The 23,692-nt window shown below is 40.4% G+C and overlaps 1 long non-coding RNA gene, 1 other non-coding gene and 1 pseudogene across 2 annotated transcripts in view; 2 read left to right on the top strand and 1 right to left on the bottom strand.

Annotated features, from left to right (window-relative positions):
• Positions 1 to 9,174: 9,174 nt before the first annotated feature.
• The window catches only part of LOC143399634 (uncharacterized), a 38,810-nt gene continuing 24,292 nt past the window's right edge, over positions 9,175 to 23,692 (top strand). Inside the window, exons 1-2 of the long non-coding RNA XR_013091419.2 lie at positions 9,175 to 9,330; positions 20,524 to 20,629. This is a non-coding gene — a long non-coding RNA (uncharacterized LOC143399634). The remainder of the gene's footprint in view (positions 9,331 to 20,523; positions 20,630 to 23,692) is intronic.
• On the bottom strand, positions 12,372 to 18,652 carry LOC143399962 (large ribosomal subunit protein eL21 pseudogene; annotated as a pseudogene).
• LOC143400548 (U6 spliceosomal RNA) lies at positions 12,962 to 13,068 on the top strand. Its single transcript, XR_013091468.1, has one exon. It is a non-coding gene; the product is annotated as a U6 spliceosomal RNA (small nuclear RNA).

Below are 23,692 nucleotides of genomic sequence, written 5' to 3' on the forward strand. Positions count from 1 at the left end.
ATATTATCAGATTGGCCAGTGCCAAGGGCAGGCGTGTTCCAGTCAGCCGGAACTTCTGAGGAGGACTATAAAATACACCTAAAAACCACCTGTACCATGGACAAAAAAAGGAAGTATTTATCTTTTACACCCATCCATCAAAGGCTGAGCCACAGGTGTCAGCGCTTCACATTTCCAGGTGTAAGTCCAAAACAGATTCTGTCTCTTGGGTAGAAAGCAAGAGGTGTGGCATCACAGGAGGAAGAGGTCCCCCCACACACACTAATCCTACTGTACCTCTGTGAAGTTGGTCAGAGCCTGTATGAACTGGTCCCTTTAGGAGTGGCTAGAGTAAAAGTGCTGTGGCAGAAAGGTGTCTGATGTCTGTATTCGGTTTGCCAAAGGGCACTTTACACTATAAAGTGTGGATGCACCTGGGTAAAAAGTTTGATAGACAGGGCCTGTTACATAACCAGCTTCAGGCTGAGGTCAAAGGGAAGCTTAGCCCATCTTCTGGAACACTGTTGGCTTCTTTACTCTCAAACCTGGTTCTGTGCTGGGTCCCTGATTAGTTCACTTCACAGGGGCTCCAGGTTCTGAATTACAGCCCTTCCTGCCCTTTCTCCTGCTGCATGAGTGAACAGTTTCTGCATTTACTCTGCTCCTTGTCATTCATGGCCTTCTGAGGGCAAAAACCATATTGCCTGAATGCTTTGAGCTCTTCCTTTGAGCATTAGGTCTCAGCATTAGCTCTCAAGTCACTGCTCCCAAAGTTGAACCAAGTTGCTGAAAATCCAAACCCAGTTTCTGAACCTGCTAGACTCTATATGCTTGTTTCCATCAGAGCCATGACCTTGGGAAGACAGATTATTTTGACGAGGGGATCTCCTCTCAGAGAGATACACATAATGCACAGCTATAGGGACAGAGCCAGAGCTTGATGAGATACTCACTTAATACCCATAATAGCTGGAAACCAGCATACCCTTGTAGACAGGAGGAACAAGAAAAGAACATGGTGGAACAACTCAGATTTAAAAAAAAGAAAAGGTTCTCCACCATAGATCAAAGCAAAGGCAAGGGTTTACCCCATTATCTTCCTAGTCTTGTAACACAGTAAGAAGCACAACAAAATTTTCTTTTAGATGTTTGTGTTCAATTACTTTCCTAAAGGACTTTGAAGCTGATAGGAAAAAAGCTTGATGTTGTGCATTAGCAATACCTCATGGTGTGCACTGCTGCTGTAAAAGCATTTTGAGAAAATACATCTATTTTCTCATTTAATTCTCACCGAAATCTCATAAAATTGCTAGAGGATAACCAGGATGGCAGAATCACAAGTTTTTCAGCAAAAATCATTTCTCTTCCTGGAGTCCTGAGGCCTTAATCTCAGAGACAGAGTTCTACAAGAAACCATTAAGGACACTGGGACATAATCTCCCAAAGCAGCGAGGCACCTGACTGGCTCTTTACCCACAAAGTGGTAAAAGAAACTCTTCTTATAGATGTACAGAGGAGATTAGCCGCATGATCCAACTGTGTGAGGTCTATAAGAAATTCAGTTTAGATTCAAAGACATGAGAAAGTTGAAAAGATATTCTGCAAAACAGTTAACCAAAAGAGTTTACATGGCTATACTAATGTCAGACAAGTAAACTTTAACACAAAAATTGTTACAATGGCAAAAACCACTGTATTAAAAAAAAGTCAATCTGTCATTAAGATATAAAATAATAAATATAATGATTACCTCAATACATGAAACAAAAGGGAAAATACACAGTTAATAACAGTAGACTTCCACACCCTACTTTCAATGATGATAGATAAAACAACTAGACAGAAGTGTCAGAAGCCACCCATGAAATGTCCGTGATCTCAATCGGCTTGGAAGCCATTGGGTAGGAAAATTTGGTATCTGGGAAACCCCAGCAGCACTTCTGCTGGTTTGAGATCACCCAGTACATGTGATCCTTCCTAGCTCTGCTAGGTTCAGCACTGTACTGGAGTTGGGGTGACCGGCTGGAACTACACAGCCACACAACCTCTCAGAGATGGGTGTGACTTGCCAAGATGCCAATCAAGCTGTTTGCTGTAAGTGCCCTGCCACACTGAGAAGCAAGATGACTCCTCCCGCTGAAACCTTATCCTGCCTTTGATGGACTCCCCCTTAAATAAAGGACTGGAGCCATTTTCTAGCTGTTCAGTTCCAGCTCCTGTGTGGACTGGATCTATCAGGTGCTCCGCTTCCTTTAAATCTAATTTCTGGATCTGTCTCTTATTTCTTTACTAGATTTTCATTTTCTCAGGTGGCTCGCAACCTTCTGATCAGGAAACTACCCTGGCAGGGTGCTGGCTGCCCTGACATACAGAAGATCAACAAAGAGAAGATTTTAAGTACACTATACACCACTAGACTTACCAGGCCATAAAGAAACCTACCCAACAACAGCAGAATTGCACAGTCTTCTCAAGAGAACATGTTTGGCTACAAAACAAATCTTGAATATTTTTAAAAGATTAAAATTATACAGTGTATCTTCTCTGAGCACAATAAAATGAAACAAAATCCATGGAAGAAGGAAATCTATTAAATTCATAATTACATGGAAATTAAGGAATATACTCTTTAACAACAAATGGAAGAAAACACAGGGAGTGTGTCAAATAGTAGAGAAAATCAACCAAAAGTTGGTTCTTTGAAAAGATCAACAAAACTTACAAACCTTTAAATTAGACTGACCAATAAGAAAAGAAAGAAAACACAGATTATGAAAAAGAAAGGAATGAAAGCGAGGAAATTACTACTGATCTTACAGAAATAAAAAGGATTATTAAAGGATACCAAGTAACTGCCAATAAACCAGATAACAAAGACAAAATGGGAAAATTCTTGGAAACATAAAAGTTACCAAAACTTACTCAAGAAAAATGTAGAAAATCTCAGTAGATTTGTAACAAGAAAAAAAGATTGTATTTATAAAAATAATTTTTAAAAAACCCAGGGCCAGATAGATAGCTTCTCTAATGAATACCACCACTTAAAGAATTAACATGCATCCTGAAAGTCTTCCAAAAAAAAAAAAAAAAAAAAGGAGAGAATACTTTCTAACTCATTCTATGTAGCAAACATTCCCCTGAGACCAACACTAGATGAAAACATTAAAAGAAAACTTTAGGCTAATATTCTTTATGAACATCAGATGCTAAAATACTAACAAACAAATCTAATAGCATATAAAAGGGATTATATATCATGACCAAGTGAGATTTATCCCAGGAATACAGCATGACTCAATGTACAAAAATCAACATAATACACTACATTCATAGAATGCAAAAAAATCATTTGACAATACCCAACACCCATTCACAATACCAATACCCATTCACGATAAAAACAGCAAACTAGAAATAGATTTCCTCAACATGATAAATAGTATCTATTTAAAAACCCACAACATAGTCAATGATGAAGCTGATCATTTTTAATAATTGGTTACAAGACAAAGATGCTTGCTCTTGCTACTTATATTGAACACTGTGCTGGAAATTCAAGCCACAACAATTAGATAAGTCAAAGAAATAAAAGCTATCCAAACTGGACACTCATAAATATCTGATGGGACTGCAAATTGGTGCAATTACTCTGGAAAGCAGTATGGAGATTCCTCAGAAAACTTGGAATGGAGCCTTCATTTGACCTAGCTATCCTACTCCTCAATTTATACCCAAAGGACTTTAAAATCAGCATACTATAGTGATGTGGCCATATCAATGGTTGTAGCAGCTCAATTCACAATAGCTAAGCTATAGAATCAACCTAGGTGCCCTTCAACAGATGAATGGATAAAGAAAATGTAGTATATCTACTCAATGTAATATTACTCAGCCATAAAGAAGAATGAAATTATGGCATTTACCAGTAAATGGATGGAACTGGAGACTTTTATGCTAAGTAAAATAAGCCAATCCCCCAAAACCAAAGGCTGACTATTCTCTCTGATATGTGGCTCCTAACACACAATAAGAGTGGGAGGGGGGAAAATAGAAGTTCATTGGATTAGACAGGGGAATGGAAGAGGATGGGAATAGAAATACAGTAGAATGAATCAGACATAATCTTGATGTGTTAATATATGAATACATGACCAGTGTAACTCAACATCATGCTCAACCACAAGAATGGGGAGTTATAGTCCATGTATGTATAATATGTATAAAATACATTCTACTATCCTATATAACTAAAAAGTGCAAATAAAAATAAATAATAAAACTTTTTTTAAAAGATATCCAAAGTGGAAAGGAAGAAGTAAAGCTACAATAACCAAGACAGTGTGGTACTAGCCTTAAGACATATATGCAGATTAATGAGGTAAGAGAGGTCCAAAAATAAACTTTCACATATATCATCAAATGACTTTTTTTGAAAAAAGATGCCAAGATCATTGAACAGAGATATACTACATTCCTTTATCCAATATATAATGCTGGGAAAATTTGGTATTCATACATTAAAAAAATAATGTTGGATCCTTATTGTATTCCATAGGAAAAAAATAACTCAAAATGGATTAAAAACCTAAATATAAAAGCTAAAATTAGAAGACTGGGGAGAAAAACATAGGAGGAAAGCTTCATAGCATTGGATTAGGCAATGATTTCTTGGCTATAACATTAAAATCAAAAGCAACAAAAGAGAAAACAGATAACTTGAACTTCATCAAAATTAAGAACCTGTGTGCATAAAAGAACATACCATAATTCCTCCTCAAGGAAGTTGAAGGACACCTTTTGCTATTGCTAGGTTGTATTTTTCTAGATAACCCATGGAATGGGAGAAACTACTTGCAAATCATGTATCTGACAAGGAGTTAGTATCCACAATATGTAAAGAACTCCTGTAACTCAGGGTGGGATTGTAGCTCAGTGGTTGAGCGCTCACCTAGCACGTGCAAGGCCCCGGGTTCAATCCTCAGCACCACATAAAAATAAATAAAGGTATTGTGTCCAACTACAACTAAAAGATAAATATTAAAAAAAGAACTCCTGCAACTCAACAACACTACCAAAAGAAAGAAAACTCAATTTTAAAGTGGGCAAAAGATTTGAATAGGTACACACACAAAAAAAGATGAATTTTACAAGAGCAATACACATATGTTCTTAAACATTAAATTTAAGTTACCAATGAATCCTTTTAAAAAGAAACTATAAAATCCAGTAAATTAATAAATAAATACATTTGTAATCCATTAAAACATATAAACTCACTGTGTTAGTCAACTTTTCATCACTGTGACAAAACACCTGAGAAAATCAACTTAAAAGAGCAAAGATTTATTTTGGCTTACAGTGTCAAAGGTTTCAATCATGGTCACTTGGCCCCACTGCTTTGGGTCTTTGGTGAGCAGAACATCTTTGGTGGGGAGCATGTAATGGAGCTGAGCTGCTTATCTCATGACAGCTGGGAAGCAAAGAGAGGAGAAAAGAAGGGGCCAAGGACAAGATATACCCTTCTAGGGCATGCTCACAGTGACCTACTTCCTCTAACTAGGCTCCACCTCCTCCTGCTTCTACTGTCTCTCAATAGCCCATTCAATTATGAAGCCATCGATGGATTGATTAACACATTGATGAGATCAAAGCCCTCATGATCCAATCACTTCCCCAAAGCCCTATCTCTGAACATTGGTGCATTGGGGACTAAGAACCTAACACAGACTAAGCCTTTGGGAAATATCCAAATCCAAACCACAACATTCACCTGACAGGCTCTACACTTCTCCTTGAGATGGGCAGGGCTGCCCGGAGCATGCAGTTGGTGAAAGAAATGTTATTGACCTCCTAAAGAGTTGGTAATCAAATACTCCTGTAGGAATCACAGTTTGTGTTCAAGCTTACAGAAGGAAAAGCCAATAGGGAACCTAAAGAGTTCTGCCTGAACACAAGTGATTTTCAGTCTTCTGGCAACTGAACCTCAATGACAGGGCCATCACTTGCCACCCAGCTCTCCAAGGAGACCTTGAGCAGAGAGGCTGAACGCAAAGAGAGTGTCTTTTGGAGTGCTAGCTTCTTTCTATTACACAACAATGATGCCAGTTAAGTAAATAGATAAGACCTGTCCTCAAGAACACCCAAAAATGATGACTCCTCTTTTCCCATAAAGCCTGGGCACCCTCTGGCAAAATTATTTGCTGTTGATGGCTAAGAAACAATTACTTATTCCCTTTTGATTTTTTTTAACACCTCCTCAAGGAAGTTGAAGGACACCTTTTGCTATTGCTAGGTTGTATTTTTCTAGGGGGAAATAGTTCTAGTATTGAGCTCTAAACTGAGGTTTGGAGGTCATACATGAAATAAGAATTTGAAAAATAAGACCAGACCCTAACCCATAGGGAGGACACAGTCAATAGCTTAGTACCCAAGCACAAGCATGTCTTTAAATGGGAAAGTAGACATGGAGATTCCTTGCCTGCCTGACACCCAGGTGGGCAACCAACATGTGCAGAATTGAAACCCTCCCAAATTCTGTCCTCTTCCAAGCTTCTCCAGCTCAATGCAGGGCACCAATGCAGGGCACCATTGTGTCAGTGTAGGTCCTCCTAGAGAAGACACCAAGATAGAATTAAATGTTAAGAGTTTACTGGGGGGCTGGGGATGTGGCTCAAGCGGTAGCGCAATCGCCTGGCATGCGTGCGGCCCGGGTTCGATCCTCAGCACCACATACAAACAAAGATGTTGTATCCGCCGATAACTAAAAAAATAAATATTAAAAATTCTCTCTCTCTCTCTCTCTCTCTCTCTCTCTCTCTCTCTCTCTCTCTTTAAAAAAAAAAAAAAAAGAGTTTACTGGGGCTATAGTAGTAGCTCAGTGGCAGAGTGCTTGCCTAGCATGTGTGAGGCACTGGGTTTGATCTTCAGCACCACATAAAAATAAATAAATAAAATAAAGGTATTTAAGAACTTACTAGGGGAAACAGGAAGGATAAAAAGGAGCAGAAGCAGAACTAAGCATAAAATGACTCTGGCCAGAAGGGAAGGAAAGAGAATGGGGTAGAAAAACCCTCAGCCTGCAGAGCAGTTCTGAGAAAGTGCTGCCCAAGCTGACTGGAAGTCTGAGATCCCTTCTTAGGGAAGTTCTGCCTGTTAGTCCCTCTTAACAGCATCAAGTGCTCTTTGTGGCATTTAGGGTGGAATTATATACTTGACTATTTGTCTAATTTCCACACTAAGGTGTGTTTTCTGAGGGCAGAGATCACATTTAGTTTTGCTCATTATTGAATCCCCAAGCCTTAGCAAGTGACCACCCTTTGTAGTTGCCACAGAATATTTGTTGAGTGAAAAAAAAATTACTTGATTTTTTTCATTTTTATTTCCATTATCAGGTGTAAAGTTAGGCATTCTGATTTTATAGAACAGTACTAATCAACTCGAGAACAATGAAAATCAGATGAAATTTTGATTCCACAAAGTAAAGGACCAAATTCTGATATTGAGAAATCACCCAGATGGGACCCTGACACCGTTCACATGTGTAATGTCTTTAAAGGAATAAGCAGGATATGGGTTTTTTTTACTTTTATTTTTTTAGTTGTCAATGGACCTTTACTTATTTACATGTGGAACCAAGTGCCTCACACATGCTAGGCAAGTGCTTAACCACTAAGCTACAACCCCAGCCCAGAAAAGCAGGATTTGACCTACCTTCCGTTGTTTCCTTCTCTCTTCCTGGCCTTCCTCCTGCAGAACAGATCTAGCTCCATTTTGTTCTCATGGAATTGAGAACTGTCCTACAAGGAGAAAGTCTTGCTCCAAGGCAAGGATTTTTTCCCCCTTTATAATACAAAATCTTCTGAAGGGGGAAACACACCTTGTTTTTCTAAGATTATTATTTGTTCTGCCCTATTCCCCAACTGCCCTTGAGGGAAATACTTAAATTCCCTATATCAGCCACAGAGAGAGATCTCTATCATGTTGGGAAGATGCTCAAATCACAAATGTGAAAATCAAATTGACTCTATGCAGATTAAACCGTTTGTTTTTTGGCTCCAGTTTTCAGATTGCTTTATCTTTATCTTTGTACTTTGACCAAAAAAAAAAAAAAGTATTTGTGCATGCGCTCGCTCTCTCTCTCTCTCTCTCTTTCTCTCTCTCTCTCTCTCTCTCTCTCTCTCTCACACACACACACACACACACACACCCCTAATTATATTTGGATATGGAATCTTGTCAGTGTATTGCAAAAGCTAGTAGGTAGAAATGCTTGTAGAAATATTTTCAGATTTCAGTGGCCTGTGATAGACAGAGCTGGATCTTATAGGGGATTCCATTCAAACTCAACTGGCAGTGCTCTGCTGCCATAAACACCTGATGCAGTGGCCTAATTATAGAGGCTAATTGCCAGGCTAAGTTTAAGGTACCTTTCAAAAGACTGTAGTGCCTCCTCCGTCCTTCTAATTACTTCTCGGTCTCATTTCCAAACTTAAAACCATCCTGTTATTATGGAGACACCTCCAATTTAAACTGACAGAGAATGTGTATCATCAAGCATCCAGACAAAGGACTTCGTGGCTGCCCTCAAGAGACCCACCTAGAGGCTGACCGGAAATTCTGTACCAAGGGTTTTTTTCCTTATATTGTTTCATTTCCTTCCTAAAATCAACGAGGTAGGTATGATTATTAATTATCCCCATTTTCCAGGGAAAAGAAACAGACAGCTAAATATTTTGCTCCAAATCAGCCAACAATATAAGGCCAGGGCTTGATCCGTAGGGTATCGGTGGGCACCACTTATACCAGGGACAATACTTAGGCTTTCTGTGCCAGTTTTTCTTATCAGATGACATGTCCCCTATTACACTAATATCATTAGCTTTTTAGTTCTCTGCTGACCCAGGATGGAGTGCCTTGGTCGGGTCTCCTCTAACGGTTCCACCACAAGCCTCTTCAGGACAGAGCCCCGAGGGTCGCCCTCAATCACCTGGCCCGCCGCCAGCCCTCAGGCCCAAGTAGGCACTGCACCGAGGCCAGAGGGGACACCCTCCCGCCCTGCCTCTGCCGGCGGCGAGGCGCGGGGGCGGACCAGCTGCAGAGCGCGCACTCTGGGGGCCCGGCTCCCCTCCCCCGCCCCCCGCCCGCCGCGGGCCGGGAGCTGGGCGCGCTCGACCCCGGGTCCCGCCTCCCCGAGGTTTTCGCTTTCGCTTTCGCTTTCCCGCTGATGTCGTTGGGGGAAATTAAGCTGCCGAGGCCAGGCTGGCGCAGAGGCCGTTCCTGGCGAGGGGCGCAGAGCACGGCGGCGGCGGCGGCCGGCCTGGAACCCGGGTCCCGCTGCCCGCGCCGGGCGAGGTAAGCACAGCCCCTTCGCGGCCGCCTCACGGGCTCCTCCTTGCGGACCCGGCGGGCCCGGCGCCAGGCGGCGGTTGGTCGAGGGCCGGGATGGGGGCTCCCGGGGTGGGTCCGGGAGGGTCGGAGGCGCGGCACTGCTGGGGGCTTCGTGGCCTAGAGCCTCCGGGCGCTGCTGAAGACCTGGGAGGCCTCAGACGAGGATCTGGCAGTCTGGGGTCAAGGTGGGACAGTGGCAAGTCAGACCCCCTGAGCACACATTTCCTTTGGTAGCACACAGACTTTGCCGGGGTTTCGTAAACATTAAAGTGGGAGGGCGCATATAAAGTACCTAACAGAGTGCTTCACCTGAACTCAGCAAAGAGCATCCCATCTGCCCCGCTACCTGTCACATTCAGCTGCAGCTCACGTTTATTTCTACCTTTCTTGGTTTCCCAGGTAGAAAACAAGAGAGCAGCCAGGCCAGGATTCGGCCCCATTCCCACCGCCCATATGAAGTCAGGGAGCCCCAACCCCGGGACTGGCATAGATGGTCAGAGGTGAATGCACCCAGAGTCTGAGCCCTCCCCAGACCAGGGAAAGATCTGCCCACTGCAGCCCAGCAGAAGTGTGACAGATGAGGACTGCCTGGGCTTTGCCGGGTACACACAACTCATTTGAGAATTGGGGTCCATCCCAGGCTGTGAAGACAAAGTCTGCCCTTTAGAGTCTCCCCGTTCCTTGGCAAGTTACTCACAGACCAGATCTTGTAGGACAAGAATAGAAGGCACTAAGTGCTAAAGAGAAAATAAATATTTAGGCTTTTTGACATATTAGAGTGATGACAGTTTTTGTGTGCCAATACCAAGAACCACCCCTCCCACACACTCAAGTTCTGTCCCAATAAAAATGAATTTACCTGGCTCAGCCTTGGATGCAGTGGTACTCACTTGTAAATCCCAGGACTCAGGAGGCTGAGGCAGGAGGATTGGAAGTTCTAGACAAGCTTCAGCAACTTAGGCCCTAAGTAACTTAGCCAGACCCTGTCTCAAAAAGAGCTGGGGATGTAGTTAACTAATAATGTGACCAGTACCAAAAAAAAAAAAAAAAAAAAAACATGATCAAAGACCCTTTACTGAAACAGAAGATGATTCATGGTCCTAATTTGTAAAAACAGGGGGTCTCCACTTGCCCCATGAGCCAGAAAATTAGGTTTTGTCTCTAGTTTTGTGGCTTGCTATCAATGAGGTATCCCTTGTCTCCTGTACTCTCTTCTGTCTCCCTCCTTTTAACTGAATTTAAAATGTAATGGATGGTTGTTTCTCTTTCTTGTCTTCTGTGTGGGTGAGAGGGTGGGAGGGGCAGGTGGTATCCTGGACAGCATCCACATTTTACCACCCCAGGTTCTTGCTTCCATCTTCCTAAAGACTGAATGACTGGGCTGAAGACCAAACCCATTTTCCCACCCACCTTCTTTTCTCCATAGCTCGCTTATTCATTGATTTAGTCACCAGCATGTGCTGTAGTTTACTTTTATGATTTTCTGTTAGGAAATAATAATGTGTGGGATTCTACTTATTTTTCTTAGGCTCTCAGACCCAGAGAATTGAATTGCCACATTCCTCAGTTCATAGCGTACAATAATCCTTGAACTGGTTAGGATCCTTCTTTCCTTTTGTTTTATTTTGTTATTTTCCTCCTTTATCCTCCATTTCTTTCCCAACACCTCCTCCTCCATCTTAGGCAGCCACACTAAATGGGCATATTTGCTATTTGTATTCCCAAACCTTTCATTATACATGCTTTAGAAGTATGTGTATCTTTGAAAAATGAGTTATGTTTTGCTTGGTTATTATGCTTGCCTGAAAAACACCATTGTGCTATAAATTGCATTTTTCCCCCTTAGCATTATGTGTTTTGGTCAATTCATTTCACTGTATTTAAATCTAGTTGTTTCCTACTTGTTGTTATAAGAGATTCTCTGGGATGTATGTATGTATGTCTGGAAGGAAGGAAACGTGGATGGGTGGATGGTCAGACGAATAAGGCAGATATGACATAGTGATTTCTAGGATGCTTGCATGTTGCCTTACTAAAACTTGCCACTTTGTGCTACTGAATGGCTTCAGCAGTTTCCTCCCACCAGCAGTGCATGAAGAGTCAGTCCCTTTTCCAACATTTGCCTATATTTACTATTATCTCATTTACTAATTTTTTAAATCTGGTATGTTACATTTCTCCTTTTTTGTTTTAATTGAGCATCTCTTCATATCATTTTTTCCTTTAGTGAATTGCCTGTTTATCTTATTTGTGCTTCTTTGCTTTTAGGTTTCTGATATTTTTCTACCTGGTTTGCATTTTGTATATTAATATCTTTGTGTATTAAAATGGTAGTCCTCTGTCAGACATAGGTGGTTAAGTCTTCTCCTCATCTTGTCATCCATTAGCTTCATTTTAGTCTCCCTTTTATTATTATTACTATTAATAGTTTTACTAAGAGTAATTTATATACCACAAATTCACCTGTTTATAGTTTATGGTGATTCACTGGTTTTTATTGTGGTATTTACAGATGTATGTAACCATCACCATCATCTGACTTTAAAACATTTTCATTACTCCGAAAAGTAAGTCTGTACCCATTAGCAGTCACTGTCCAATGTCCCTCAGTATCTCCCTCCCCAGCTCTATGTAGCTATTGCTGTCCTTTCTGTCTATATAGATTTACATATTTCTGGTAATTTCCTATAAATATAATTATACAATGTGTGGCTATTGTGACTGGCTTCTGTCACTTAGCCGTATGGTTTTGAGGTTCATTTACATCATAACATGTATTAGTTTATTCCTTTCTATTGCCCAATAATATTTCATCATCTGGATATACTACATTTTGTTTATCCATCCATTAGTTCAATAAGGCCATTCCTTATTGAACATTTGGGTTGCCTCTACTTTTTGGCTGCTATGAACATTCACATACAAGTATTCTGTGGACATTTACTTTCTTCTTTCTTTTATCTTTTACAATCCAGGAATCTTTTGTTACTGTTGTTTTTACCCTATTATGCCGTGAATTCATAGGGAACAGGTTCCAGCAGCTTGGCCCCCTTCCCATGGGTTCTCACGAATTGTGCTTCTCTGGGCTGAGCGGGCTGGTGCTTCAGCTGAACCCAGGCACCTTTCTCTTCAACTTCCTCTCCAAGTTTTGAGAAGCTATAATGGCTCATAGGCTGCTTAACAGGCTCAGTGTGCACATTAATTCTCTAGATGGCAAGAATCTCACCTTTAACTTGTTTTGTTTGTTTGTTTGTTTTACAACAATGCCAACAGCATGCTGGGTAACACTGTACTCTTCTAGTTTTGTTATGGTGACATTTGTGGGCCATTCCTTTTTGAACGGTACTCATTCCTCTGATGTCTATAATATCACCTTTCTTGTAGGTTTGCCTGTATATGGCCAAAGGAATAACCCCATGTTTTCTGTAAGGCCTAGAAAACATTTATGGAGTACCGCTCCTCTTTTCTTTGTGTTCATCATTTTGAGGAATTACTGACAGTTTCTATTGAAAGCCTCTGTTTTTATTTCTCTTGGGTATTTACATAGAAGTGGAATTCTTGGGTCACATGGCACCTCTGTTTAAACTCTGAGGAAGTACTCACTTCAGCAGCACAGGTGCTAAATTTGGAACAATACCAAAATGATTAGTGCGGTCCCTGTATAAGCATGATGCAGAAATTAGTGAAGTATTCTATACATGTACATGTTTTTTTGGTGGGGGTGTACTTGGGATTTAACCCAGGGGCAATTTACCACTGAGCTATGTGCCCAACCCTTTTAGTTTTTATTTTCAGACAGGGTCTCACTAAGTTTCTGAGGGCTTCACTAAGTTGCTGAGACTGGCCTCAAACTTGCAATCCTCCTGTCTCAGCCTCCCAAGTCACTGGGATTATAGGCATGTGCCACTGTGCCCAATGTGTTCCATATGTATTAAAACTTAAAAATAAAGCCTGAGAAACTCCCAGATGATTGTACCACCAGTGCATGAGAGCTTTAGTTTCTCCACATTCTCATTAGCAATGGTTATTAGTGTCTTTCTTATTATAGCCGTCCCAGTAAGTGTTTTGTGTATGTGCGTGTGTGTGCTTCCCTGATGGCTAATTATGTTGAGTCTTTTTATGCACTTATTAGCAGTTTGTATGTTTTCTTTGCAGAAATTTCTATTCAGGTCCACTTTTAAAATTGGATTGTCTTTTTATTAAGTTATAAGAGTTCTTCATATCTTTTATCATATATATGAATTACCAATCCTCACCTAACTCAAAGTTAGGCCTGTGAATCCAACAGCTTTATACTTTAAACTCTTACATTTAAGTCTGTGACCCACTTATTAAAAAAAAAAAAACACAGAAATCTGTATATGCTATCATTTGCCCCCATTTAGCTCTTTCTATTTGTGTCTTATTAATAAATCCTTACCTGACTAATGATCATAAAAAGTTTTTTCTATATTTTCTTCTACTAACTTTGTTTTCTTCCACATTTAAATTTTAATCCAATTGGATTTTGTTTTTATGACAATTTATTTTTAAGATGCTTTTTACTTTTTTTGTTATTCTTCCATTTTTCTTAGCTTATTACTTCTGTTCTTTCAGAAACTCTATTGAGATATTTCACAAAAAGTTCTCCTGCAATTTTGACTGGAATTGAATTGAAATCATAGGTTGATCTGGGAAGAATTAATATCTTTGAATGACAAATAATTTCATCCATGTTTCTTTTTGTTTATTCATGCTTTCCTTTATGTATTTTCATGGAATATTAAAATTTTCTCTACTGAGCTTTTACTTGTTTTATTAAGATAATTGTTAGATTCAGTACTATTACAATTGTGATCTTATTTTGTATGCATATTTCTCTCTCTTTTAGTGGGTCAATACTGAGAAATGTAATCGTTTTCAGTGGGTTATTATATCCAGCTACTTTTCTGGATTTTCTTTCTTTCTTTCTTTCTTCTTCTTTTTTTTTTTTTTTTTTTTTTTTTGGTACCAGGGATTGAACTAAGGGGAAATCAGCCACTGAGCCACATCCCCAGCCCTATTTTGTATTTTATTTAGAGACAGGAGCTCTCTGAGTTGCGTAGGGCCTCACTAGTTGTTGAGGCCAGCTTTGAACTTGTGATCCTCTTGTCTTAGCCTCCCAAGTCCCAGGGATTACAGGTGTGTGCCACAGAGTCTGACCTTTTCTGGACTCTTAATCATTCTGACGGTTTTTCTGTGGATTCTCTTGAGATTCCTATTAAATAATTATATCAGTTGCAAACACTGAAAACTTTTACCCCTCCCAATTTTATATTTGTTTTCCTTTTGTATTATCTCCTCATAGTGGCCGCTATCTCTGTAACTCTGTTACATGGTGGTGGTGACAATAGACATCCTCATCTTGTTCCATTTCTTAAAGAGAATACATAGTTTCTTTGTGAAGTAGGATGTTAGTTATGGGTTCCTAGAAAATAGGCTTTATCAAGTATAGGAAGTTTCTTTACTGAGGACCTGAAATCCCAAGGAAAAGAAATAAAATCCTAAGCATTACTTTCTAATAAAAATGTAATAACAAAGTTTATTACGTGTGGTGGCTTAAACCCATGATTAATCAAGCTATAAAACAAAGAAGATGGTAGGAAAGACAGGGCTTTGTTTTAATTCTATAGCTCTGAGAGTTTTGTTTTCCTTTTGTGTTACATGTTCAGCATTGAACTAGCATCAAATGCTCATTCTGTATCTGGCAAGATGATGAGGTGATTCCTCCTCCCACCAGTTTATAGTAACCTTAAATTGGACAATGTTCCTTCTTTTTTCTATTTCTGGATAAAATTCACTTAAGAGAGAAATAGTTTGGAAGTTGGTAGGTTACCCTTGTAAAACCTGGGCCTGAGACTTTCTGGGGAAGAAATTTTTAAACTATATTAATTTCTTAAATGGTCATTCACATTTTAGCAACTTTTGTTTTCTAGAAATTTATTCATTTCATCTATATTTTAAAGTGTATCATCACAGTCGTTTATCTTATTTTAAAAGTTTTAAACATCTGTTATATTTGTCATTTCCTCCTTTTTCAAGTCTTTTTTTTTTTTTTTTAAGTCTGTCAGTTATCCTTAATAGTCTCCCTAGAGCTTTGTCCATTTTCAAATAAATACTTTTGGGTTCTGTTAACCAGCTTTCTTTTTTATCCTCTACATCTCCCATTTGGCTGAGTCTTCTCTTGTGTTCATTATTCATTTATTCACATTTCTTTGGCCCCATGAGTTTCTTAGTAGATTCACATGGTGCAGACATTTGTAAAGTGAGATGGAGAAGCCCACTCTGGCCACCTGTGAACCCGCTCTCCATAGGCTACCCCAGTTAGAATGTTGTTGTGTTTTTCTGGACCCTTTCCTATCTTGTACAAACATTATTCTACAACTTTCCAAATTATGGGAGTCATGGACCTCTTTCTGTCATCTGTGCTCCCACACACATATATACCTTAAAAATGGAGTGCCATAATTTATCCATCCTCCATTCATGGGCTTTAGGTTGAAAGACTTGGCTTTTATTTTGATCATTGGTAACTGTGGTCTTATTTCTGGCATTTTGTGTTGCCATTTATTGTCATGAGTTCTTTTTCTTCTTCCTTGTGTCTCTGAATTCGTCAAGGTGTCTTGCCCTTCCTGTTTCTTCTACCTTCCTTCTTTTTCTGTAGAGATTTAGAAGTCCTGAATCTGACAAAGTTCAAAGTAGCAAAAATTAGTCAGAATCTATAACCTCCTTCCAAACATGAGAACCTCTCCTCTTCCTCATCTTTCCCCAACAGACACATATACACATATAGGAATTTTAAAAAATAATCTGGAAGCTTCCAATTGTTATTAATTCTCTATGCTTCAGAATATGCTTTTCCTTTTCTGTTTTAGAAATTTTAGTCATCTGTAACCTCTTTGTATGACTGCATATTACAGTAGGATAGGAAAGTTTAAATGTCTTTCTCCTAGCATTTTCATTGACTTAACTGAAGATTTGTAGAGAATTATATCTTGTGAGTAATGCTTCTCTGGGGCTTTTATTTCTCAAAAGCATTCTTTGGAATTCATGCTGTTCTGATCCTCAGTTGACCTTTGCTGGCACAAAGACATGCTGAAATATTTGCAAATGCTGAAGTCACTTCCTCATGTTATACCAAATTTAGTTCTGCTTGCATAAACCAAGCATAATATCAGTTTGTGTAAACTGACCACTAACAGAAGGTTCATATAATAACCTTACCCTAGGATCACGGACTGACTAGAGAAAGATGAAAATAGCCCTTAAATATTCAGCTGATGACTACCTTACACTAAAAAAGTTTAAAAGTTTTAACTATTTTAATATTTTGTTTATAATACTTAGCATTTATGAGGATGAAGTGAAATGGGCACTCCCACAGTAAAACTATGGTAAATACTGTGCATAATGTTCAGGCTCAGTTTGTCAAAAGTATTTTAAACTTTCTCTACTTTTTATGCCAATTCTGTTTCCAGGAGTATCTCTTAAGACACATTTCCCATGCACAGCTATCCCAGGTCCTGCAGGGTAATTCTGTGCGGGACACATGTGCCACACTGTCCATCACCGGCTTGCACAGAGAGAAGGTCATTCTCCTGCTCAGTTCCTTCTGAATCTTCTGATCAAGGGAAGGAGACAAACCTCAGCTTGGTGCCAGTGTGTCTAAAATTAGGTCTTTCCAAGCCTGCCTAATCTTCCATCTGAAATAAAAGAATGAGCAAAAAGGGGTAGCAGTATTTTTAACTCCATTTTAGCCATAGTGTTTTGATTCTAATAGATTGTATTTGTTTTGCCTTTTTGTGGCAAAAAAAAAAAAAATGCTGTTTTTCCATTTACAATAGGATGTACTTTAAAATATATTTATTTAAGGACAGAAATTAGTTGATTTAAAGAGAAATGTTAAATTTAAAACAGACGGTATTTATGGCAAAATAGTAATGGCAATGCATGGTTGTGGGAACAATGACCCTTAGGAAATTAATTAGAGTTATAGACAGATTTAAATCAGGGACATGCCTACATATGAAATGTCATTCCCAGTGTGATTTATGTTATTGTAAAGTTAGAAATTACTCATATGATACCTTCATATGATGGAATATTACAAAATATTAAAAAGCATATTTAGTGACATTTCATTTATAAACTGCAAAAAAAAGAGTATACAGCATCCCAAGTTTGTTAAAAATAAAGTATATATATGCATACTTTGTTAACCAAAAAAATTATGTGAGCGCACACACACACACACACACACACACACCACATTTCAAAATCACCAGGAAAAGAAAGACTGGAAGAAAATATTTCCAAATGGGTTATCTCAAGATGACTGGGATCAGAGAAGATTTTTACATTTTCCAGTAATGGACATATGTCAATTTTGTCACTAGAAAGAGTAATAAACACATATATGTATTTTTTAGTTATTTTACTACCTAAGGTAGTACTTCCTTGCCTGGTATTTTGCCTTCTGCAGGTACTTCTTGGTCCTTTCATGCTCTAGTTAGGTCTTTGTGGCCACAGGGAAGCAGTATCCCAAGACTCCCTTGTCAGCTCTCATTACACTCCAAGGCACTTGGTTTTGGTGGGTGTATATTTAAGCTGCAGGAGTAGAACAGAGAGAGTATTTCCAAAATTTTCTTAAATCATTACCATTGCTTTTTTCTTCTCAACAGTCCCACTAGGCAGGACCAAATTAGGACCCCACTTTTTAAGTATGTGGCTCATTAAATTAGGAATGGAGTAGATGCTGAAAGAAGGCCTCCTAGTTTCTTGTTGTTTTTTTCTTTAATGATTCTACTTTCCACTGACCATGATTTTTCCAGATGTTGTATATAATCATGGCTCTGCATTGGAGATGTATATATTTCAAATTAGATGCCTTCTTTACAGAATTACAAATTCCCTTTCCAGGAAAAGGTTAAAAAAGAAAAAGTAGAGTTCACTGCAGGTCTTAATGCTTGGCAGAAATAATTGCCACCTTTTGCCTAGTAAAAATTCCACAAGTGTTATTTCTTAGATCTGTTCCTGGAGACTCCCGGGCTCCTCTGTGGAAACGGGGTTCACAGGTGAGTGAGTAAATAGAGTGGTCTCATAACCCTGGTGCTCTGCTGTTTCCTTCTGTAAAGGTGTTGGGCCCCCGAACAGGTGAGTGGCCAAGTGCTGAGCCTGGAGGAGGCCTGCTGTGGCTTCCATTAAGACCTCTCTCCCTCCTGGGTCCTTCAGCTCCACCACACTTCTTCTTCCCCTCTGCCACTGCCATGCCGCTAGCTCTCGCACCGCTTGCCTGGACGCTGCAGTGGCCTGCGACTGCTCCTGCTTCCCCTTTCCCCTTACTCCCAGTCTGTTTTTTCACAAGAGCCAGTAGTGCTGTGTAACAAAGTCTCCTTATCACTATTTTGCAGTTCTGGGCCTCAGAAATCCTGAAGTCAAGGTTTTAGCAGGGCCTCTTTCTTTCTAGAAGCTCTAAGGGAGCATCATTTTGTTACCCTTTCCAGCTTCTAGAGGCCACCTACATTCCTTGGCTCATGGCCCCTTCCTTTGTCTTCAGAGCCGAAGAGTCCTTTGCACACTGCATCAATCTGACATTCTGTAGTCAATGTCCCTCTGCCTCCCTCTTCAAGGACTCTTGTCATTATATACCTGGATAATCTCCCCATCTGCAGACTCCTAACTTAGTCACATCCACAGTGCCCTTTTGTCCTATAAGAGGACACATACACAACAGCCTCCAGGGTGCAGACATTTCCTTCTTTGGTGGGGCCATTTTTCAGCCTACCACCTAATATAATCTTTTAAAAACACACATCCAACCACACTACTCCATGCATGAGACCCTGTGTGGAGCTTCAGTTCACAGAGGATAAGGCTCCAGCTACTCTTGTGGCTGGGAGTGCCCACACCCCTTCTCCAGCCTTACCCTGCCTTCTCTCCCCACTTACTGTCTGTGGCCCAGCCTGTGTGCCTGGCACACTTTTTACCATGTTGCTGCTTCTCCCCACACTGCATTCCAGGCTTTGCCTCAGACCCAAGAGCATCCCCTTCCAGAAGCTCTCATAGGGACTCTGTGCCCTTCCTCCATCACACTTACCATAGTTGAACATCTTTGCATGTGTTAAGGTGTTTATTTGGTTGACATCAAATGTTTCTCTTATGCAAATCCTCCATGTGGGCAAGGGCCATGATTACTTGATTAATCAAATGTTCCTTATGTAAGTATTCCATACAGGCAGGAACCAGTCTATTTCTTGCCCACAGTTGCAACTCTGGCAAGGCGCCTGGCATGTTGCTGTGGGCCAGAAATGATATGGTTAGTAAGTACCTGGAACGAATGAAAGAAATGAATGAATATTAATAGCATTGCCATCACTCTCTGCCCCCTTCACCCCACTTTTTCTTTTGCCCATCATTCATTGCCTTTTCTATCGTCACCTCCTTCCACTAGAATGGACATTCCCTCTCAAAGCAAGGACCCTATCTTGTTTGTGCACAGCTCTCCTCAAGACCCAGGGCAGCATCTGGTCCATAATAGGCACTTGATAAATATCTAGAGATGAATGATCTGCAGGATATTCAGAATCTCCTTTGGTTTTCATTGTGGGCCTCTCTTGGGAATCAGGTGTTATCAAGTTCTTCATTTTAATTATTCAGCCTCATTCAACAATCAATCAAATCGGTGGGGACCTTCAACATTCACCTGTTGCAGGAAGGATTAAATAAATTAATAAAAGTAAATTATTCAGGGGTTAAGGCTCAGAGGTAGAGCACTTGCCTCGAAAATGTGCGGCACTGGGTTTGATCCTCAGCACCACATAAAGATAAATAAATAAAGGCAATGCATCCATCTACAACTAAAAAATATTTTTAAAAAGTAAATGGTTCAGAGCAGTGTCTGACAGCAGCAGCCCTGTGTGAGAACGTGCTACTGCTGTTAAGAAATCCTTAAATCCATGGTTGAGAGTTCTGGCTGACTGTGCTGTATGTGGTGGGATACCAGGCACAAACCATGGTTGGCTCAGCTGACCTTGGCATTGGGTAAATGCGCCTGGTCTTCCTCCAGGGCTGAAGATAGGAGAGGGCTTCAAAAGGGCGACTGGAGCCATGGCTTATGTTTTTGTCCTGTTTTGCCTGCAGATGGCAGCACGCCCTGGGCTTCCCTGCACTGTCCTGAGGCTGGACAGCAGAGAAGCAAGAAAATGGACTCCCTTCTCTGGGAGACTTGCTTGAATGCCAGCCATGGGTGAGTGTGAGCTTGACCTGAGTTTTTCTCTTCATCCATCTACATGGTTTGTTTTTTACTATAGTAATTGGTATAAATCACACATACTCAATTTTGAAATAGTTTGACTTTCACAATTTGTTTACAAAAACAAAAGCCATAGTGGTGAAATTAATCCTAGAATGTTGCAGAGGTCATCAGGGTCAAGGGGGCATCCTCTGCATTCATTGTAACTGTGGTGTTTCTTCCCATCTACACTGCGGACCAGCTAGGGAGGGGATACCCACCCAAACGAGTTCAACAAGTGTGTGATAAGCTGGAAGTTTGAGGTGCAGGGACATGTACAGCTCATGTACTGCCAGAGAACCATCCTGGTCTGGCAGATTCCCAGGATTATGCCTTCCTGCCCAGACCCTCATCCTCTTGGTGGACTTCTCTGGTTCTCTCCTTCTCCCATGACTGTCACAGCTCTATCTTATTTATCCAAAGACCCAATTTGGAATAGTTGAATAGGAGATTGCTTATGCTCTATTTCTATCCCATTTGTTAGCTTTGTGCTCAGCAGAAAATAATTCTGGGTTTCATATTTTGGAGTAATGGTACCTCCTCCCCTTCATGCCAACGGCTTCTTCACCACTTCTTGCTGTTCTGCTGAGCAGTCTGACAAAGACCTTCCCTGAATTTCAGTACCTATTAGGTTTGGGGGCTGACCTTCCCTTAGATGCAAAACCTGCCTGAGAGGATCCTGTGACATCTTCCCTTAATGTCATGAGTCTTTCTTTGCAGAAAACTTGATTATCCCTTGCTGTCATTCCAACATGTGCCAGCTGTAACCTGCACTGTTTGTATTTTGGGCTCATTACATGGAATCACAAACATTCACAACTGGAATGTTAGATTAGGATTTCAAACAAAGGTCTCCATGAGAGTTTATTGTGCTTGGAAGCAGGAGGTATTTTGCAGATCAAGTTTGCTACTAAGTGTTTGGGTCTGAAATAATTAATTTTAAAAATATTTCAATTTTGAGTATGTCATTTAAAATCTCATTTCCTTCTCTTCTTAAATTTGACTTTCATTTATGTATTTATTTTACCCATAATGATGAGTTTATCCTTAAGTATAGTCAATAACCTGGATTTAAAAAAAAAATTAATTCTGAGCACCGGCTGCACATCAGCACCAAATGAGCTACAGAACTGACACCTCATTCACTCGTCCCCAAACCTGGAAACAGGTGATATAATTCCTTAATTACAAATGCAGAAACCAAGGCCCAGAGATGAAATTACATACAGAGCTTAGATTTACAGAGCAAGCCAGGGTGACTGCCCAACACCTCCCCATACCTGCCTCTCACCTTATATCAGAAAGTGGGCTTGGCTACCTGTGGGTAGAACGGGAATTACCTTTGCTCTTGTTCTGACCTGAAAAAGGAACATAGTGAAATTTATAGGAAATAAAATTTTAATTCCCTAAACAACTCCCAGCTCTAAATGTTCTGCCCCAATTTTACATAGTTCTCTCCCTCCCTCCCTCCCTCCCTCTCTCTCTCTCTCTCTCTCTCTCTCTCCCTCTCTCCCTCTCTCCCTCTCTCCCTCTCTCCCCCCCCCCCGCCCTTCTCTCCTCCCTCCCTCCCTCCATCTCTCTCTTTTTTCTTTTTTTTTCTTCTGTCTTTTACAACAGGAATTGAACCAGGGGCACTGAACCACTGAATCACATCCCTAGCCCTTTTAATTTTTTATTTTGAGACAGGGTCTCTCTGAGTTACCTAGGGCCTTGCTAAGTTGCTGAGGCTGGCTTTGAACTTGTGATTCTCCTGCTTCAGCCTCCCAAGTCACTGGGATTACTGGTGTGCACCACTGTGCCCAGAGAGTTTTCTTTTAATATTCTTGTAAAAAAAAATAAGAAAGAAATAAAGTGTGGGTCTTAAGGTCTCTCTTGAAATAATGTGGAATTGGTTTGGGTGGCTTGGTACCAGGACTTTTTTCCAGCTGTATTTGGCAGAAAGGGAATGGGAAGTAGAGGGTGGACCAGAGAGAGGAATGAGGCGGGAGGAGAAGCTGGGGGGTACAGGATGCCATTTGTTGCTGGCTCAGCTTCCCTGGAGTCCGTCCCAGGGCAGAGGCTGCTGCTGGCCCTCTGGGTGATGTGGTTCGCAGGTACCTCTACATCTAGTTTCACGCTGCTTCTGACTTTAAAAAGTCCTAGTGTTGGGCTGTTGCTTTTTAGTAAAAGCAAGTACCATGAGAAGTGTACTGAAGGACAAATCATCCCCCAGGGGACTTTTATAGACACAGTCCTAAAAACATTTCCGGGCTGATTTTTTTTTTTTTTTTTAAGTACCAGTTTTCAGTTTAACTGTGTTTTCCTTCCTGAAATATTTAAGTGAGACTAATTCTTGTGACTTTTTTTTCTGTCCATTGTTTTTGGGGAGTTCCTCTACTTATCAAGTCAGGGTTGGAAATAGAAATGATTTTTTCTCCCACACAGACCAAGCATGCAGAAATGGGAGTAACTGTGGGGGATATAGCTCAGTTGGTAGAATGCTTACCTTGCATTAACAAGGCCCTGGGTTCTAATCCCCAGCACCACAAAAAAAAAAAAAAAAAAAAAAAAAAAGAAAGTGACCCTTTTTTTGTTTCCAATTTAATTTATGTGACTTTCTTTTCCTTTTCTTGGGAATTAGGGGAGCATTTAGAGGCATTTTAAAGAAAATTTATCATGTCATTTCAGGTGAGCCATTCAGCAGGAATTTCATGTGTTTTTGTTTTTTGTGGTGCAGGGGATTGAACCCAGGGCCTCGAGCTTGCTTGCCAAGTGCCCTACCACAGAGCTGCATCTGCAGCCCCCCTATGCCTTTTAAAATGCCTAGTGGATATGAACATAATAAAGAAAAGGCTATTGCCCTCAACAATCCTGTGTTCCTGTTGAGTCGTCTAAACTTTGTTCCTGCCTATTAGTAACGTGAAATACATACCACTCAGTGCCCATAAAACCTTCAGTCAGGGAAGACCTTCTGAGACCTGCTCTTAAGACTTCAGTAAATTAAGATAGGAGAAAAGAATACAGGTGTCTGTTCTAGAC

This window comes from Callospermophilus lateralis, chromosome 5, assembly GCF_048772815.1.
Source record: "Callospermophilus lateralis isolate mCalLat2 chromosome 5, mCalLat2.hap1, whole genome shotgun sequence".
NCBI classification, from domain to species: Eukaryota; Metazoa; Chordata; class Mammalia; order Rodentia; family Sciuridae; genus Callospermophilus; species Callospermophilus lateralis.